The sequence below is a fragment of the Delphinus delphis genome, chromosome 12, assembly GCF_949987515.2.
Source record: "Delphinus delphis chromosome 12, mDelDel1.2, whole genome shotgun sequence".
NCBI classification, from domain to species: Eukaryota; Metazoa; Chordata; class Mammalia; order Artiodactyla; family Delphinidae; genus Delphinus; species Delphinus delphis.
Window position 1 is genome coordinate 37,961,201 of NC_082694.2, and position 17,160 is coordinate 37,978,360.

A 17,160-nucleotide genomic window follows, 5' to 3' on the forward strand; every position below is an offset into this window, starting at 1 on the left:
GTTTACATATATATATATATATATATGTATATATATATTCTTTTTCAGATTCTTTTCCCATATAGGTTATCACAGAATATTGAGTAGAGTTCCCTGTGCTATACAGTAGGTCCTTGTTGATTACCTATTTTATATATAGTAGTGTGTATATGTTATTCCCAACCTCCTAATTTATCCACCCCCCCGTGGCCACCTTTCCCCTTTTGTAACCATAAATTTGCTTTCTAAGTCTGTGAGTCTGTTTCTGTTTTGTAAATAAGTTCATTTGTATCATTTTTTTAGATTCCACATATAATGATATCATATGGTATTTGTGTTTCTCTATCTGATTTACTTCACTTAGTATGATAATCTCTAGGTCCATCCATGTTGCTGCAAATGGCATATTTCATTCTTTTTTATGGCTGAGTAATATTCCATTGTATATATGTACCACATCTTCTTTATCCATTCCTCTGTCAATGGACATTTAGGTTGCTTCCCTGTTGTGGCTATTACATAGTACTGCAATGAACATTGGGGTGCATGTTTCTTTTTGAAGTATGGTTTTCTCTGGATATTTGCCCAGGAGTGGAATTGCTGAATCATATGGTAGCTTTATTTTTAGCTTTTTTTTTTTTTTTTTTGTGGTACGCAGGCCCCTCACTGTTGTGGCCTCTCCCGTTGCAGAGCACAGGCTCCTGACGCGCAGGCTCAGTGGCCATGGCTCACGGGCCCAGCCGCTCCGTGGCATGTGGGATCTTGCCGGACCGGGGCACGAACCCGTGTGCCCTGCATCGGCAGGCGGACTCTCAACCACTGCACCACTACGGAAGCCCTATTTTTAGCTTTTTAAGGAAGCTCTATACTGTTCTCCATAGGGGCTGTACCAATTTACATTCCCACCAACACTGTAGGAGGGTTCCCTTTTCTCCACACTCTGGCCATTCTAATGGTGTGAGGTGATACCTCCTTGTAGTTTTGATTTGCATTTCTCTAATAATTAGCGATGTTGAGCATCTTTTCATGTGCTTTTTAGCCATCTGTATGTATTCTTTGGATAAATGTCTATTTAGATCTTCTGCCCATTTTTTTGATTGGGTTGTTTTTGCTTTGTTTGTTTTTTTTGATATTGGCTGCATGAGCTGTTTGTATATTTTGGAGATTAGTCCGTTGTTGGTCTCATCATTTGCAAATATTTTCTCCCATTCTGTGAGTTGTCTTTTTGTTTTGTTTATGGTTTCCTTTGCTGTGCAAAAGCTTTTAAGTTTAATTAGGTCCCATTTGTTTATTTTTGTTTTTATTTTCATTACTCTAGGAGGTGGATTCAAAAAGATATTGTTGCAGTTTATGTTAAAGAGTGTTCTGCCTATGTTTTCCTCTAAGAATTTTATAGTATCCGGTCTTACATTTAGGTCTTTAACCCATTTTCAGTTTATTTTTTGTGTATAATGTTAGAGTATGTTCCAATTTCATTCTTCTACATGTGGCTGTCCAGTTTCTCCAGAACCACTTACTGAGGAGACTGTCTTTTCTCCATTGTATATTCTTGCCTCCTTTGTCATAGATTAACTGACCACAGATGTGTGGCTTTATTTCTGGGCTTTCTATCCTGTTCCACTGATCTATAAGTCTGTCTTTGTGCCAGTACCATACTGTTTTGATTACTGTTGTAGCTTTATAGTATAATCTGAAGTCAGGGAGCCTGATTCCTCTAGCTCTGTTTTTCTTTCTGAAGATTGCTTTGGCTATTCAGGGTCTTTTGTGTTTCCATACACATTTAAAAATTTTTTTGTTCTAGATCTGCAAAAAATGCCATTGGTGATTTGATAGGGATTGCATTGAATCTGTAGATTGCCTTGGGTAATATAGTCATTTTGACAATACTGATTCTTCCTAAAACTTCTATAACTTTTAATGCCTATTTTAGTTTGTCAGTTGTTCTCTTTCCCATTCAGAAATAATCAACTTTACTTTAGGACAAAATTACTTCCTTTTCCTTCAACAAAAATGTATCTCCATCCCTCATACCTTTTTTTTTTAACCAAAAACACATATCCTACTTTCCTTCCATATAGAGTTGTTTCCCTTATTATTTTTAGAAGCTTTAATTACATATACAGGCCTACCTCATTTTATTGTACTTCACAGATATTGCATTTTTTTATAAATTGAAGGTTTGTGGCAACTCCACATCAGGCCAATCTATCAGTGCCATTTTTCCAACAGAAATTGCTCACTTCATGACTTCATGTCTCTGTGTCACATTTTGGTGATTCTCACATTTCAAACTTTTTTATTTAATAAATATTTCTTATGATGATCTGTGATCAGCAATCTTTGATGTTATTATTGTAATTGTTTTGGGGCACCACAAACCATGCCCATATAAGACATGAACTTAGTTGATAAATATGGCGTGTGTTCTGACTGCTCCACTAACCAGCTGTTCCCCTATCTCTCTCCTTCTCCTCAGGCCTCCCTATTCTCCAAGACACAACAATATTGAAATTAGGCCAATTAATAACCCTACAATGGCCTCTAAGTGTTCAAGGGAAAAGAAGAATCACAAGTCTCTCACTTTAAATCAAAAGCTAGAAATGATTAAACTTAGTGAGGAAGGCATATTGAAAGCCAAGATAAGCTGAAAGTGAGACCTCTTGTGCCAGTTAGCCAAGTTGTGAATGCAAAAGAAAAGTTTTTGAAGGAAATTAACAGTACTACTCCAGTGAACACATGAATGATAAGAAAGATAATCAGCCTCATTGCTGCTATGGAGAAAGTTTTAGTGGTCTGGATAAAAGATCATACCAGCCACAATGTTCCCTTAAGCCAGAGCCTAATACAGAGAAAAACCCCAATTCTCTTCAATTCTGTGAAGGCTGAAAGGAGTGAGAAAGATGCAGAAGAAAAGTTTGAAGTTAGCAGAGGTTGTTCATGAGGTTTAATGAAAGAAGCCATCTCCATAACATAAAAGTGCCGGGTGAAAGTGCAAGTGATGATGTGGAAGCTGCAGCAAGTTATCCAGAAGATCTAGCAAAGATAATTAGTGAAGGTGGCTATGTAAACCACAGATTTTCAATGTAGATGAAACACCTCTCTATTGGAAGAAGATGCCATCTAGGACTTTCATAGCTAGAGAGAAGCCAGCGCCTGCTTCAAAGCTTCAAAGGATAGCCTGCCCTCTCGTTAGGAGCTAATGCAGCTGGTGACTTTAAATTTGAAGTCAATTCTCATTTACCATTCAACAAATCCTAGGGCCCTTAAAGAGTCTGCTAAATCTACTTTGCCTATGGTCTATAAATGGAACAACAAAGCCTGGATAACAGCACATCTGTTTACCACATAGTTCACTGAATATTTTAAGACTACTGTTGAGACCTACTGCTCAGAAAAAGAAATTCCTTTTTAAATGCTACCCTGGCAATGTACCTGGTCACCCAAGAGCTCTGAAGGAGATGTACAATGAGGTTAATGTTGTTTTCATGCCTGCTAACACAACATCCATTCTGCAGCCCATGGATCAAGGAGTCATTTCAACTTTCACGTCTTATTACTTAAGTAATACACTTCATAAAATGATAGCTGCCATAGATAGTAATTCCTCTGATGGATCTGGGCAAAGTAAACTGAAAAACTTCTGAAAAGGATTCACCACTCTTGATGTCATTAAAAACACTCATGATTCATGGGAAGAGCCAAAGTATCAACATTAACAGGAATTTGGAAGAAGTTTGTTCCAACTCTTGAGGGGGTTCAAGACTTCAGTGGAGGAAGGAAGGACAGATGTGGTAGAAAAAGCAGGAGAACTAGAATTAGAAGTGGAGCCTAAAGACACGACTGAATTGCTGTAAGCTCATGATAGAACTTTAAAAGTTGAAGGGTTGCTTCTTATGGATAGCAAAGAAAGTGGTTTCTTGAGATGGAATCTACTCCTGGTGAAGATGCTGTGAAAATTGCTGAAATCATTTGAAGGCAAATGTTGCAAACATTTGAAGGCAACAAAGGATTGAGAAAATTACATACACAGTGACAGGGTTTGAGAGGTTCGACTCCAATTTTGAAAGAAGTTCTACTCTGGGTAAAATGCTATCAAACAGCATTGTGTGCTACAGAGAAATGGTTTGTGAAAAGAAGAGTCCATCAATGTGGCAAGCTTTATTGCTGTCTTATTTTAAGAAACTGCCACAGGCACCCCAGCCTTCAGCAGCCACCTCCCTGATCAGTCAGCAGCATCAACACTGAGGCAAGACCCTCCACCAGTAAAAAGATTATAACTTGCTAAAGGCTCAGATGATAGTTAGCATTTTTTAGCAATAAAGTATTTTTAACTAAGGTATATACATTTTTTCTTTAGACATAATGCTATTGCATACCTAATAGGCTACAGTATAGTGTAACTATAACTTTTATATGCCCTGAGAAACCAAAAAATTCTTGTGACTCACTTTATTGCAATATTTGCTCTATTGCAGTGGTCTGGAACCAAACTCCGAGGTACGCCTGTACTAATTAGAACTCTCAATCCTTAAAAACCTTAATTTCTAGTGAAAAATAAGAAGTAAGCAATTGTGAATTGTCTGTTATACCCAGATACTTTAGTTAGGCAAATTTATGAATACATTTCATAATTTCTTAAAATATGCATTTCCTCATAGCTCAGTTTTTCAATGTGGCACAAAACATGTTTACTAAGAGACTCAAGTATCTTTAGCCTCCAAAATAAAAGGTCAAAAGTAGGTAAACTTTGGGCTTTCCTGGTGGCACAGTGGTTAAGAATCCACCTGCCAATGCAGCAGACACGGGTTCGAGCCCTGCTCTGGGAAGATCCCACATGCTGCAGAGCAGCTAAGCCCGTGCGTCACAACTACTGAGCCTGTGCTCTAGAGCCTGCAAGCCACAACTACTGAGCCCATGTGCCACAACTATTGAAGCCCACGTGCCTAGAGCCTGTGCTTCACAACAAGAGAAGCCACAGCAATGAGAAGCCTGTGCACCACAAGGAAGACTAGCCCCCGCTCACTGCAATTAGAGAAAAGCCTGCACACAGCAATGAAGACCCAATGCAGCCAAAAATAAAAATAAATAAAAAATAAAGTAGGTAAACTTAGATTGGTTTTGCAATTAATGTTTCAGTATTTTATCTTATTTGGAAATGATATAGACATTCAATGAATTCCCATCATTTAATTTAACTTAGCAAAATTCTAAGGGTAGAAGTTACCAAAGAGACTTGGGAAACTAAGTAGTCTTATCATAAAACAGCCATGGCTAAAAAGTTTACCTGAAACATCTCATTTACATCTATTTAATTCATTTGTTCTTAACAATCATACTCATGAAAATCTCATGATACATTAAAACAGGTAATCATTACGTTGTTGTTTTTCTTGCTGAAAAATTTTGTAACAGAGATAACATGGTCTTATTTGACCCAGGTAAATTAAAAGTATTATACTTAATGCTGATTACTCTAACAACATGCCTGTATTAATTAAACCAACAAACTTAAACTACCTTTTACTTACTGAAAATTATCCTAGATCATGTAGATTTGAAAAATATTTGAGTTAGTTTCTATTATATTTCTGAGACATAGAAATAATTACTAAGCACATATTTTAAGCCAATTAAATAGAGCTCTTTTACAAATTAAGTTTGGCAATGCCATCCAAAAGTAGAAAAATACTATACCTATAACGCACATACATAGACATACATAAAAACAAACGGAGAGAGCTTTCCTGGTGGCGCAGTGGTTGAGAGTCCGCCTGCCGATGCAGGGGACACGAGTTCGTGCCCCGGTGTGGGAAGATCCCACATGCCGCAGCGGTTAGGCCCGTGAGCCATGGCCGCTGAGCCTGCGCATCCGGAGCCTGTGCTCCGCAACGGGAGAGGCCACAACAGTGAGAGGCCCGCGTACCGCAAAAACAAACAAACAAACAGAGATCTTCATTTTAAAATTTTAGTCATGAATCAAGTATACTGATTCAGATAACAACAGTATATTCTAGTGAGTTTATAAATAATAGTTGGAAAAAGTTGAGTTTATCCGTCAGATGGCTAAAGCTTTTTACTATTTGTGGAGATAACTTTTAATATTTGTATTTGTCTTTGACAAGTAATCTTAAAGAGGCTGTGGTCTAGAGTTTGGGCAAGAGAGCTCTTTTATCAGTTTGTATTTTTAAAAGACCTCTTTCCTCCTTTTATTTTTTCCTTCAGTCTCGGGCAATTGAGGGCTGTATTTACTTTTCAAAGACGTGATAAGATTTACAACTTTAAGAGCCAGAGAAAGAATGTAAATTTTCTCCTAGGAATTTTGGGTTTATTTTTCTATTACCAGAAGTTTAGAGCATTTACTATTTAAAAATTTCCTTCCTTTTCTTAAGTGCAAAACAATTGTACTTCCAATGTCATGGAATATCTGCTATATATATATATATATATATATATATATATATATATAGCATATATATATAGTAGATATATATGTATATTTTTAATATATATAAAATAAAAATAAATATATATATATTTTACAATATCTGCAAATATTTGAAGGCAATTAGGACGAGGTATGAGTGGATTTTGAGTTGCTTTTTGAGTTATGCTTTTGTTTTTGTAAAGAGTCAAGTTGTAAATTAAGAATTGTTGATTTTAACTCTTTTTTTCATCTCTGTTCCGGCAAGGTACCTTCAAAGAATTGGGTAGACTTTTCCATTATAATGTTTAGAGGTTGGTTTGCCCACTCAATCACACTATTTTGAGTTTGCCTTTTTTATACCATGGAGAAATTTTCCGACTAAATGGAAATCAAAAGATCTCTATGTTTCGTGGCCCAGGAGAAATAAATTCTCTGGGTGGAGATCTAGGATATATCTGCAAAGGACGTTGCATAGGAAGGCCTGAAGCTGGCAAAGCCTGATTATAGAGCCCAGCAAAACGAGACTTACTGTCCATTCCAGATGCTTCTGCTAAATTTATTTCCTGGCTTTTAGCATTTATATGAGTTACTTGTAAACCCTGGGCCTAGAGATTAGGCTGGAGTGCTCTCTGTAAATCTTGTAAGGAAAGGGAAGTTAAAACAAGCAGCTGAGTGTTTAAGGGATTTTCTGAGGAAGGTGGAGGAGTTTTGGGATTTAAGGGAATTTGCTGAGGAGATGGGGTCAGATTTTTAAGAAGGGGAATTTATGTTGAATGGGACAATTTTTTTCTACGTTTAATTTCTATTCTTTCATCTTGTTATGGAAGTCCCTAAACTAGGTGTTATATTTCTTTGTATCCACTTTTTAATTTGGTCTTTTTTAAAATAGGTACAAAGAAGACAATTGTTTAAGATAGGAGTTCTCCCCACCACCAAATTTTTTTCAAATATAGAAGCTTTTCCACTTTAAAAAGGTTCATCATCCTGGTCATTGATGAGTAGGATCTATTAATCTCAATAGCAACTCAGTCTGACAAGCCTTTTTATAGCTTAACCAAGAACGCAAGAGACCTCCACAAAAGACTGCAAGAGATGCAACCCTCACAAGATCCAGAAAGTTCACTCCCAGATAGCCTAAGAAAGCAAAGGCCTTTTTTGCACAGGGTAAGGATGGTGTAGTGAAAATGGTGTCTCTGGTCTCTCACAGGAATGTGAGACACCTCCAGTGACAGACCCACTAGTCTGTGACACCAGGCAGGCACTACTGGAATGGGACTTTTCCAGCACTAACAAAGCAAGGAAGGTTGAGAAGACAAAGGCCCCTTATGGATCGGGACCCTTTATACAAAGTTCCCTGAATGCTAGCACGGCTGCTTGTGAGTTCGTGTTTTGGAACCCCAGTCTATTCAAATGGCCACCAAGGGGCACCCCAGACCGAATGGCAAAGACCAGACAGAATATTCTCACTGGTTACAAAGCCAAGCTCTCAGAACATAGAACAAAACAAAAGGAAAAACCTCATCTGGTTTTTACATAAGGGACCCGCAGCATGGTTGGTCTAAACAGACACCAGTCTGGTGAGAACCATGAACTTAGCAGTCTTTGAGGTCCGCTCAAACAGCAGGCTTATAAGGCCTCTGCCTGTGTTCTGCCCTAAGGCTTTTTTTTCTCCTTATAACACACAACACAGCAGAGACAAAGAAAAACAGTGACCATCTCCGGGAGGAAAAGGATCAGTTAAACCAAGAGTACCCATGTACCACATCTTTACCAGGGTCACTGTACACAAGGAACTAATTCCACAAATATTTTCTCCTGCTAATTTAAGTTTAGACAAGGAGAGAAAAGGACTCTTACTACTTTCACTTCCATCAGACCCCCAGAGTCAGAGATCCAGGAGGCTGACGTGGTAAGAATTCTTACCTTCTGCCAGGTTTTCTTCAGAAGTTCCAGGATCTCTTTATCTGCAACAGTCCCAGGAGCAAGCAGCAGCCAAGCAGTATCCAGCCAACGACACCAAAACTGTCGGAGAGGGGAGAATTTCCCCCTAGCCCTCCTGGTTCTTTTGGCTGATCTAAAAATTAAATTGACACAAAACAGATTAACAGGAGGGGAAAAAAATTCAATTTTGAACATGCAGAGGTCTCATAGCTATCGGACCCAAGAAGTAGCCAAAGCAGGCTGTTTATATACCTTTTAGATAAAGAAACAATAAATCTGTGAAGAAGTGACAAGACAAACAAACTTAGGTTTATGTACTAATTAGTGAAGAAACTAAGCAAAGTTTGTTTATAAGCCATCTTGGCCCTGAATTCCCTGTCTCTTGTAATAAGGATGTCTCTCTACCTCCTGGTGCAAGGAGGATACCTTTCACATGAGAGATTTATTTTCTGCTTTCAAGGGGATAGAGGAAGGTCAGAGTGTGCTCTTTGCACAGGCTGTTTCTCAAGTAACTTTAATTCTAAATAACCAATATGCCAAAGTGGAATATTTTGAGGTGGCCTGCCCTGAGCCCTATTACCTACAAACACAGAGCCCATGTGTTTGAAATGCTGGTAAACCCCTCCCAACTGCTGCCCTAAGAAAACCCAAGGAAGCAGAATTGTCAAAGAGAGAAAGACAGAGAGGCAGTATTTAAACTTGGCAACCAGTATCCACGTCTTCTACCCACAGATTTTCTTTCATTTACCCAGGCCTGCTCAGCATTTCCTGGATATGTGATGTCTGGTTTCTTTTATTTGTCTGTTGAGTCGACATTTCCTGAGGTGCCCTTCCACCCAAAGCACCTTGTCCTCAGGGTCAGCTCACCCCTCCTCTGGGGTTGTCTTTCCTGGTATCATTTCCCAGCTTCCTGGGCTAAGCCACTTCCACCCCAGCCCAGGGCAAGGACTGCCCTCCTGCTCTGCTAGGAGGCCACGTGAAGGTCTGAGGCAGGTGCTGGGGCCTCGTGCCCTGGGGGCAGGTGAACCTGCACCCTGCAAAGGCCTTGCTAGCTCTGCCTAGCCACCTGGAAAGGTATGGACCGCTACGCCAACTCCAGGCTGACAAAGGAGGAGAAGTGTGAGATTTTTGTGAGCACTAAGAATCCAGCATATGCAAAAAGGCTTACATTGTCTAGCTTAACCTAAACCATACCGTAAGAGTTGAGAGTGTTGTACATAGTGGGAGTAATGTTAGGGAACCATTGACTGAAACTGCCCGCCCTGGCCAGGCGCGATAAGAACCACTCGCATGAGTTGTCTCACTACAGGAGGTCCCTCCAGTAAGGAACACGGTGCTGCCACCAAAAACTAACCAGGAGAATTCAGGAGGGACCAAAAGAGGGAGGAGACACCGGCGCGTAATATGTCCTGCCAACCTCCCAGAAACCCTCACACTAGAATCCATCTTGGCTGAGAGTGTGCCTGCCACCAGGAAGGACCCTGAGTCAGACCAAATATGGGCACAAGCAAGATGACTGGCCAGAGATGACCCGGAAACTAACTCCATTACCATAAAACCTGAGACAGAGAGCCACGTGGCAGAGCAGTTCTCCTGGGTTCCCTTACCCTGCTGCTCTCCCCTTGGGAGCCCCTTCCCAATAAAGCCTCTTGCTTTGTCAGTACGTGTGTCTCCTTGGACAATTCATTTCTGAGGGTTAGACAGCAGCCGACTCACAAGCCCTGGAAGGGGTCCCCCTTCTGGTAACACTAGGAGTCTGGTGTGGGTGAAAAGAACACTAGGTTTAGATTCAGGGCTTTGCATCCAAAATCTTCCCTTTCTGGTCGCGTGACTTTGGGCAAAGCTGCTTCAACAATATAGACCTCGGTTCCCCCATTTGTGAAAAGGGAGTTATTATTTCCATTTTGGGGTCGTGTGAGGATTAAATGGGATAACCTATGCTTTAAAACCTGCTTTGTAGGCATTAAAGCATTACACAAATACTTATGCCTGGGAGGGAAGAGAAGGGGCTATTCTGTTAGTACAGTGTTTTTCAAAGAGCAGGTTGTGAGTCATCAGCAGGTCACAGAAAAAAATTCGGTGGGTCCTGATCACCATTCGAAAATGTTAGTAGAGTAGAAAATAACAACGTGTGTCCCAAGTAAGAAGAGTAGGTATTGTTTCTTTTATTTAAGTTGTGTGCGGGTGTGTATTAATTAGTATGTGTCGTGATGTAAAGTTTATGTCTTTTACAAAACAACACACATACTAGCACTTTCCTTCAGTGGTAAATAATGGAAGTAGAAATAAAGGGAGCTGTTTGTGCTTTGTTGTATTTTTTTAACTGCAGCGTTTCCACATTCCAAGAGTGGGAGAAGAATTCCTCTTGGCAAAGAATCTTATCTTTTGTTTGGGAAACACTTTAATGGGCCCTTCGGTTATGCAAAGGTAGGGCCCTGAGGCCAGGTTGAAGTGAACCGTGGCTAAACTGCTCTCCACAATAAAAGTCAATATTCGACAGCTTCTTTTTTCTTCGGTGCTCCTAGAAGCAGCAGTTTGGAGCCTCGGGTCTCAGAGAAAAGGGGGGTTTAGCTGGGCCCGAGAGAAGCCCTGACCAGAGGATGTGGGGACTCTCCGCCCGGATTACTAGATGGAGTTCTCCTGGCCTGTGTCATTAAGCCCTAACAAGGGTGATTAAGCATCCTAACCTGGTTCTCTCCAGACAGCCCTGCCTCCGGAATGATGGGGAGAGGGCAGTGTGTAGAGCCTGTGACGGGGGAGTCAGGAGGATTCAGGAGCAGCATGGAGTGAGAAAAGACAGGCCATGAGTGTGGATGCGCATCCGAGGATACTTAGCAATATTTGGGAGGGGACTGGAATTCCTCTGGCCTCAGAGCATGAGTTATTTTCTTTGAATATTTAAGTGAAAGGTAATTCTGAAAGGCTGGAAAATGTGGGAACACCAACCACATTAAGGGCTGATGAGGCTCAAACACAGCTGAAAATTAGGAAGGTACTGACCTTTAGCTTCAAGCAAGAGGCAGCCGGACTGTGATCTTCACCACCGCTATTAGTATGATTATTACCACCCTCTCTTACCGCAGGGCATAGGCTCATGACCCTGGTAGGCAGAATAATGGCCCTCCCAAAGATGTCTGCATCCTATCCCCAGAACCTGTGAATATGTTAGCATACGCAACAAGGTTGCAGGTGAAATTAAGGTTGGTGATCAGCTGACCTCAAAATGGGGGAGAGAATCCTGGATTATCCAGGTGGGTCCAATGCAATCACTAGAGTCCTTAAAGGTGGATGAGAGAGGCAGAAGTGATGTGACTTGAAAAAACTCAACCAGCCATTGCCGGTTTTGAGGACTGCCTTGACTCAAGGAATTTGGGCAGCGTCTAGAAGCTGCAAAAGTCAGGAAAACGTATTCTGTTCTGGAGCCCCCAGAAAAGAACGCAGCCCTGCTGACATCTTGATTTTAGTCCACTGAGGTTCTGATCTCCAGAAATGTTAGATTTAAAAAAAAAAAAAAAAGTATTGACTTCATTTTTTAAAGAACAGTTTTAGGTTCACAGCAAAATTGTCAGGAAGGTACAAGGAGTTCCCATATACCCCCTGCCCTCAGACAGGAATATCCTCCCCCATTTCCACTTCTTCCGGCAGAGTAGCGAGTTTGTTACAGTTGATGAACCTACACTGACACATCATCATCACCCCAAGTCCGTAGTTTACATTAGGCTTCACTCTTGGTGGTGTACATTCTTTGGGTTTTGACAAACGTATAATGACATGATCCATCGTTATAGTCCCACACAGGGTATTTTCACTACCCTAAAAATCCTCTGTGCTCTGCCTATTCATGTCCCTGCCCAACCCCCTGGGAACCAATTTCTCTTTTTAGTGTCTCCATAATTTTTCCTTTTCCTTTTCCAGAACGTCATATCGTTGGAATTTCACAGTATGTGGCTGTATCTGATTGGCTTCTTTCACTTAGTAATACGCATTTAAGGTCCCTCCCTTGCTTTTTATGGCTTGATAGCTCATTTCTTTTTAGTGCTTAAAAATATTCCATTGTCTAGCTGTATCACATTTTATTCATCCATTCATATACTGAGGACATCTTGGTTGCTTCCAAGTTTGGGCAATTATGAATAAAGCTGCTATAAACACCTGTGTGCAGGTTTTTGTGTAGACATAAGTTTTCAAGTCCTTTGGGTGAATACCAAGGAGTATGATTGCTGGATCGTATGGTAAGTGTATGTTTAGCTTTATAAGAAACTGCCGAACTATCTTCAAAAGTGTGGCTGTACCATTTTGCATTCCTGCCAGCAATGAATGAGTTCCTGTTGCTCCCTATCCTCACCTGCATTTGGTGCTGTCAGTGTTTTCAGATTTTGGTAGTGGTATCTCATTATCTCATGGCTGTTTTAATTAATTTGTGTTGTTTTGAGCTACTAAATTTGTGGTAATGTGTTACAACAGCAATAGAAAACTAATACATTGACACTGTGCAAGGAGGTGACAAGGGACCAGGAGATAGGAGGCCCGACTCAGTGCTGCCACAAGCTCATTGTGTTTCCTTGTGTAGGTCACCTTACTCTTCTGGACTTCAGGTACCTCTAGACTCAACTAGGAGCAGCAATTCCTGCCCTAGCTACAGCAGGAAGTGGTGAGTCAATCTGGGGTATGATGCCTGGAGTAGCAGTAACATGGGAAGCTGCCAGTGAAGAAAGCTGGAAAGGCCAAGGGGATGGTTTTGTGGCTCCATCAGTAATTGGTACTTTTGGTGGGTTCAGCCTCCTGCGGAGGCCATCAACCCATGTCATGACTTAGCCCATGATGACTCAGTGCCTGCCAAGAGGAGTGAGCAGGGGCAGGAGCTGGCCCTGCTGGGGAGCCCAGGCCAGGCATGAGTCAGGCATGGATGAGGTTGGGCAAGGCTTGCACCCAGACTTCCTTTCTATAGTAGGAACTGCCTTAGGGCAAGGCCTTGCCGACGTCTGGATTTGGTACAACTAGAATTCCTGGCAGACCATGCTTATTCACTGAAAACATGCAGTGCTCAGCAGGACTTGAGCCAGACGCAGACTCATAGGAAGCATCATTTAATAATAATGGCCAGGTGTTCTTCACTCACAGTCCCTAATCCCCCAAGAAGCCTGCACAGGTTTTCACCTTTGACAGATGCGTGAACAGGTTCTAGAACTGGCACAAGGGCATGCAATCCTTAAGAGGTAGAGCCAGATGTAAATTCAGATCTGCTTGGCCACAAAGTATCCTGCATCTTGTGTTCCTAGCTGAAAGAGAGTGTGATATCAGTGAGTCCTGGCCCTCATTTTACAAATGAAGAAGAGAAACGACTTGTCCAAGCTTCCTCAGCTAGTTAGAGCCAGCCAGGGTTAGGACTCAGTTCTTGACTCCTGTGCCATTGTTCTTTCCATTAACCTTTGGGGGTCACGGACTTCTTTGAGAAGCTAGTACAAACTGGACACATCCTCTCCCAAAATGAACATCTACACAGATTATTTAGGCTACAATTTTGGGATGAGTTTGAGACTCCTCTCCCTCTATCTATGGACCCCAAGTTAAGAGCCCCTGCATTGTCCCCTCTGTGTCTCTTGAGTACAGGGCTGTGAATGGGGTGGGAACTCTAGGGTGCCTGTATATTAACCAACCTCGTAAAAGAGAGGCTTTATTTTCCCTGTAAGTTGTATACCACCACCTCCCTTCTTTCATCAACCTTTAATTTTTTTATAACAGCTTCGTGAGATGTTATTCACATACTATATTGTAACCGAGCAGGACCCTACGGGGCCTTCCCAGGACAGGCCTTCCCCCCATCCTCTGCTTTAGCTTCTCTCTGAAGTACCTAGATAACTGTTTTGATGCACATTTCCTGAGTTGTTTTACAGATGTGAAAACCCCCCACCAAATGGAAGATGTTAACTACTTGATGACCATGAGCACATAGCCCCAGGCCTCCTGGAGCCTAAGGACTGATAATGTTAACCCCTGTGACACCACCCTGTTACCTAACCATCAGCCAATCAGAGAATTGAGCGCAAGCTGATCATATACCCTGTGACTCCCTCCCTCACCTGACCTTTGAAAATGCTTTGCCAAAGCTCGAAACTTAGGGATTTTGGGGGCCTGAGCCACCCGTCTTCTTGCATGGCCCTGCAATAAACCTTTCTCTGCTCCAAACTCTGACATTTCGGTTTGTTTGGCCTCACTGTGCGTCGGGTACACAGACTTGTGCTAACAATATAACAAGCTCTTCTGCCATTGCTGCCTCCTCAATGCATCTGGAAAATGAGGATAATTCCACAACTCCTTGCATCATTGAATAGCTAAGAAAACCTTTAAGGTCATATTTATCTGTAGTAATCATTAGTGCTTTTTCCAAATAGTCATTTCAGTTTTTTTCCCTTCTGGGCACATTTTAGGATTATACTTCTTGATGCCCTTGTGGCCAGTTCCAGACAATGATTTCCTTTGGCTAATGAATTTTGAGCAGAAGGGACGCATGTCATGTGGGGGCCAAAGGTTTAACTTCTGAGTGAGACCTCCTGTGACATTACCGTGACCACCAGCAATGTTCTGGATAGTGGCTGCCCCATTGCCCTGGGTCTTAGAGTGAGAAGGCAAAAGGCGAGGGAACAAAGTACCTAATGCGTCTGTAGTAAACATGTGCTGTGAGTGAGAAATGAACCTTTGTTGTTTGAATGTACAGGGATTTTTTTTTCTTTTTTTGAAGTATAACCCAGTCTATCCTGACTGATAAAATACATAACTGTGCTTTAAAAGCTACAGGACACTTACAAATATAAGGGATGCGTATTACCTCTAATTGTACTCTCACTGCAGCTTTTCCTGACATTGCCAAAGTCCTCACATTGGGACAACGTACATTCTGTCTAAATGGATGACTGCTCAGCAGCGTCCTAAGGATCAAGGGGCTGTTTGCCACAGTCCCCAGAGTCCAGCTAAAAGGGAGACATTTTAGACTCCTTTGGGGAGGGCAGCAGTACTGACCAGTCACTAAACAAACATCCTCTGATTTAAAGAACGCTTGGGTGATTTCATCCTACAAAGACAGCCCAAAAAGGAGTTTGGGGTAGCTGTGCTACTCATTTGACCTGGTTTCTTCCCTGTAAACTCCACCAAGACACTGTTGATGCTGTCAGCAGCCTGGCAAAAATTAAAACAGGTCATCCTAGGGATAGTATTTGAGATGCTATACTAAAGAACCAAAATAACCAATCATGAGAAATAGAATGAGAAGGTGGGGAGGGGAATTAAAAAGAAAAAGGAATAGAATGATACAGAAGAATAAGTTTTGGGGTCAGATGGACCCCTTCCATTCAGATCTCAATTCTGTCACTTACTGGCAGTATAATCTTGGACACATTACATAACCCATCAAAGCCTTGATTTCCTAGTCTGCACAGACGTCCCCCACCTCACAGTGAACCCTGCCTCCTCACAGTATCACATTCTTCTGTGGTTCTCATCTTGGAGAGGCAGCAGTGAGTGGTGGCGTGAAGCGAGACCTTAGTTCCCTGCCCAGGAATTGAACCTGGGTAGCCTGGATGAAAACCAGGAATCCTGGCCACCATACCCCCTGGCTCTTGCCCCCAGTGAAAAATGCATTTCTCACGGAGGCAAAAACTGTAAAAAGAGGCACAAAGTTTATTATTAGAGACCTAGCACAACAACAACTGGGAGAGCACCCAGAGCAACAGTTTGTATAGTTAAGACAGAAGCAAGGCAGAGATGCACACCTGGAGAGAAAGTGTGTGTGCGTCCCCCCAGTGAGGAGGAGCGCGGCTGGGCCTGTGAGCCATGGCCGCTGAGCCTGCGTGTCCGGAGCCTGTGCTCCGCAACGGGAGAGGCCACAACAGTGAGAGGCTCGCGTACCGCAAAAAAAAAAAAAAAAAAAAAAAAAAAAAAAAAATCATTTATCTAGGGCAGGTCTTCTGGGTCTTTGTTTACCTCTGGCCAATTATCTGGCTTCTTTTTCCACACCTGCCCTGCCCTAGGACCCGCCCCAACTTGTGTGGGCAACTTTTTTCCAAGATGGATTTCAGCCCAGAGGCCTATGGGATGGCCTTAGCATCACATATTATGGGGTAGTGCCCCTCCTTTTTGACCCCCAAGGAGCCTTTCTGCGCATGTTCAATGTCTCCCTTGCCCCAAGAATGGGAAATATGTGACCTGTTGATCCTTTACTCAAACAAGGGTTAGCCCCTCTCTGTTCCTGCCATGACTGTTATCTTAAGGTGCCCACAGAAGACAAAGCCTGGCTATCTGCCCTGTTTCTGTTGTTACTTCCATTTCGGAGAGCAAACAGGAGGCTGATTTTTAAATGTCTAACCTGAAGCCCATCTATCTCCTGTCTCAGGAAATGTAAACAGGAGGCTAGTTGTAAGTGTCCAGCCTGAAGCCCACTTTTTCCTGCTCCGTGAAATGTAAACGGGAGGGCAGTTGTAAATGCCTAACTTGAGGCCCATCTACCTCCTGCCTCAGTTCCCTCCCACATTGAACTGGACTGCATATAATGAGCAATGGGATGCAGCAGAAGTGATGCTGGGTCATAAGAAGCCTGGGTCTCTTGGAACACTAGCTCTGGGGAAGCCAGTGGTCATGTAAGTCCGACTACCCGGACACTAAGATACTGGGAGAAAGCCCAACAAGGAGAGACTGTGTAGAGACAGAGATGCTCAGCCAGCCTCCCGCTCTGCTCCCGTCATCCCAGCTGAGGCATCAGACAGGTGAGTGAAGAAGCCACATTAGATGTCCAGCCTCATTGACTCCAGGTCGGGACACACAGT

The 17,160-nt window shown here is 42.1% G+C and overlaps 1 protein-coding gene across 3 annotated transcripts in view; it reads right to left on the reverse strand.

Moving 5' to 3' along the window:
* Positions 1-17,160, reverse strand: part of B3GNT2 (UDP-GlcNAc:betaGal beta-1,3-N-acetylglucosaminyltransferase 2) — a 161,712-nt gene that overhangs the window by 48,678 nt on the left and 95,874 nt on the right. For all 3 annotated transcript variants that reach the window (XR_009521444.1, XR_009521446.1, XR_011246680.1), the window contains one exon: positions 8,327-8,477. The gene's annotated coding sequence lies outside the window, so the exon portion shown is untranslated. The remainder of the gene's footprint in view (positions 1-8,326; positions 8,478-17,160) is intronic.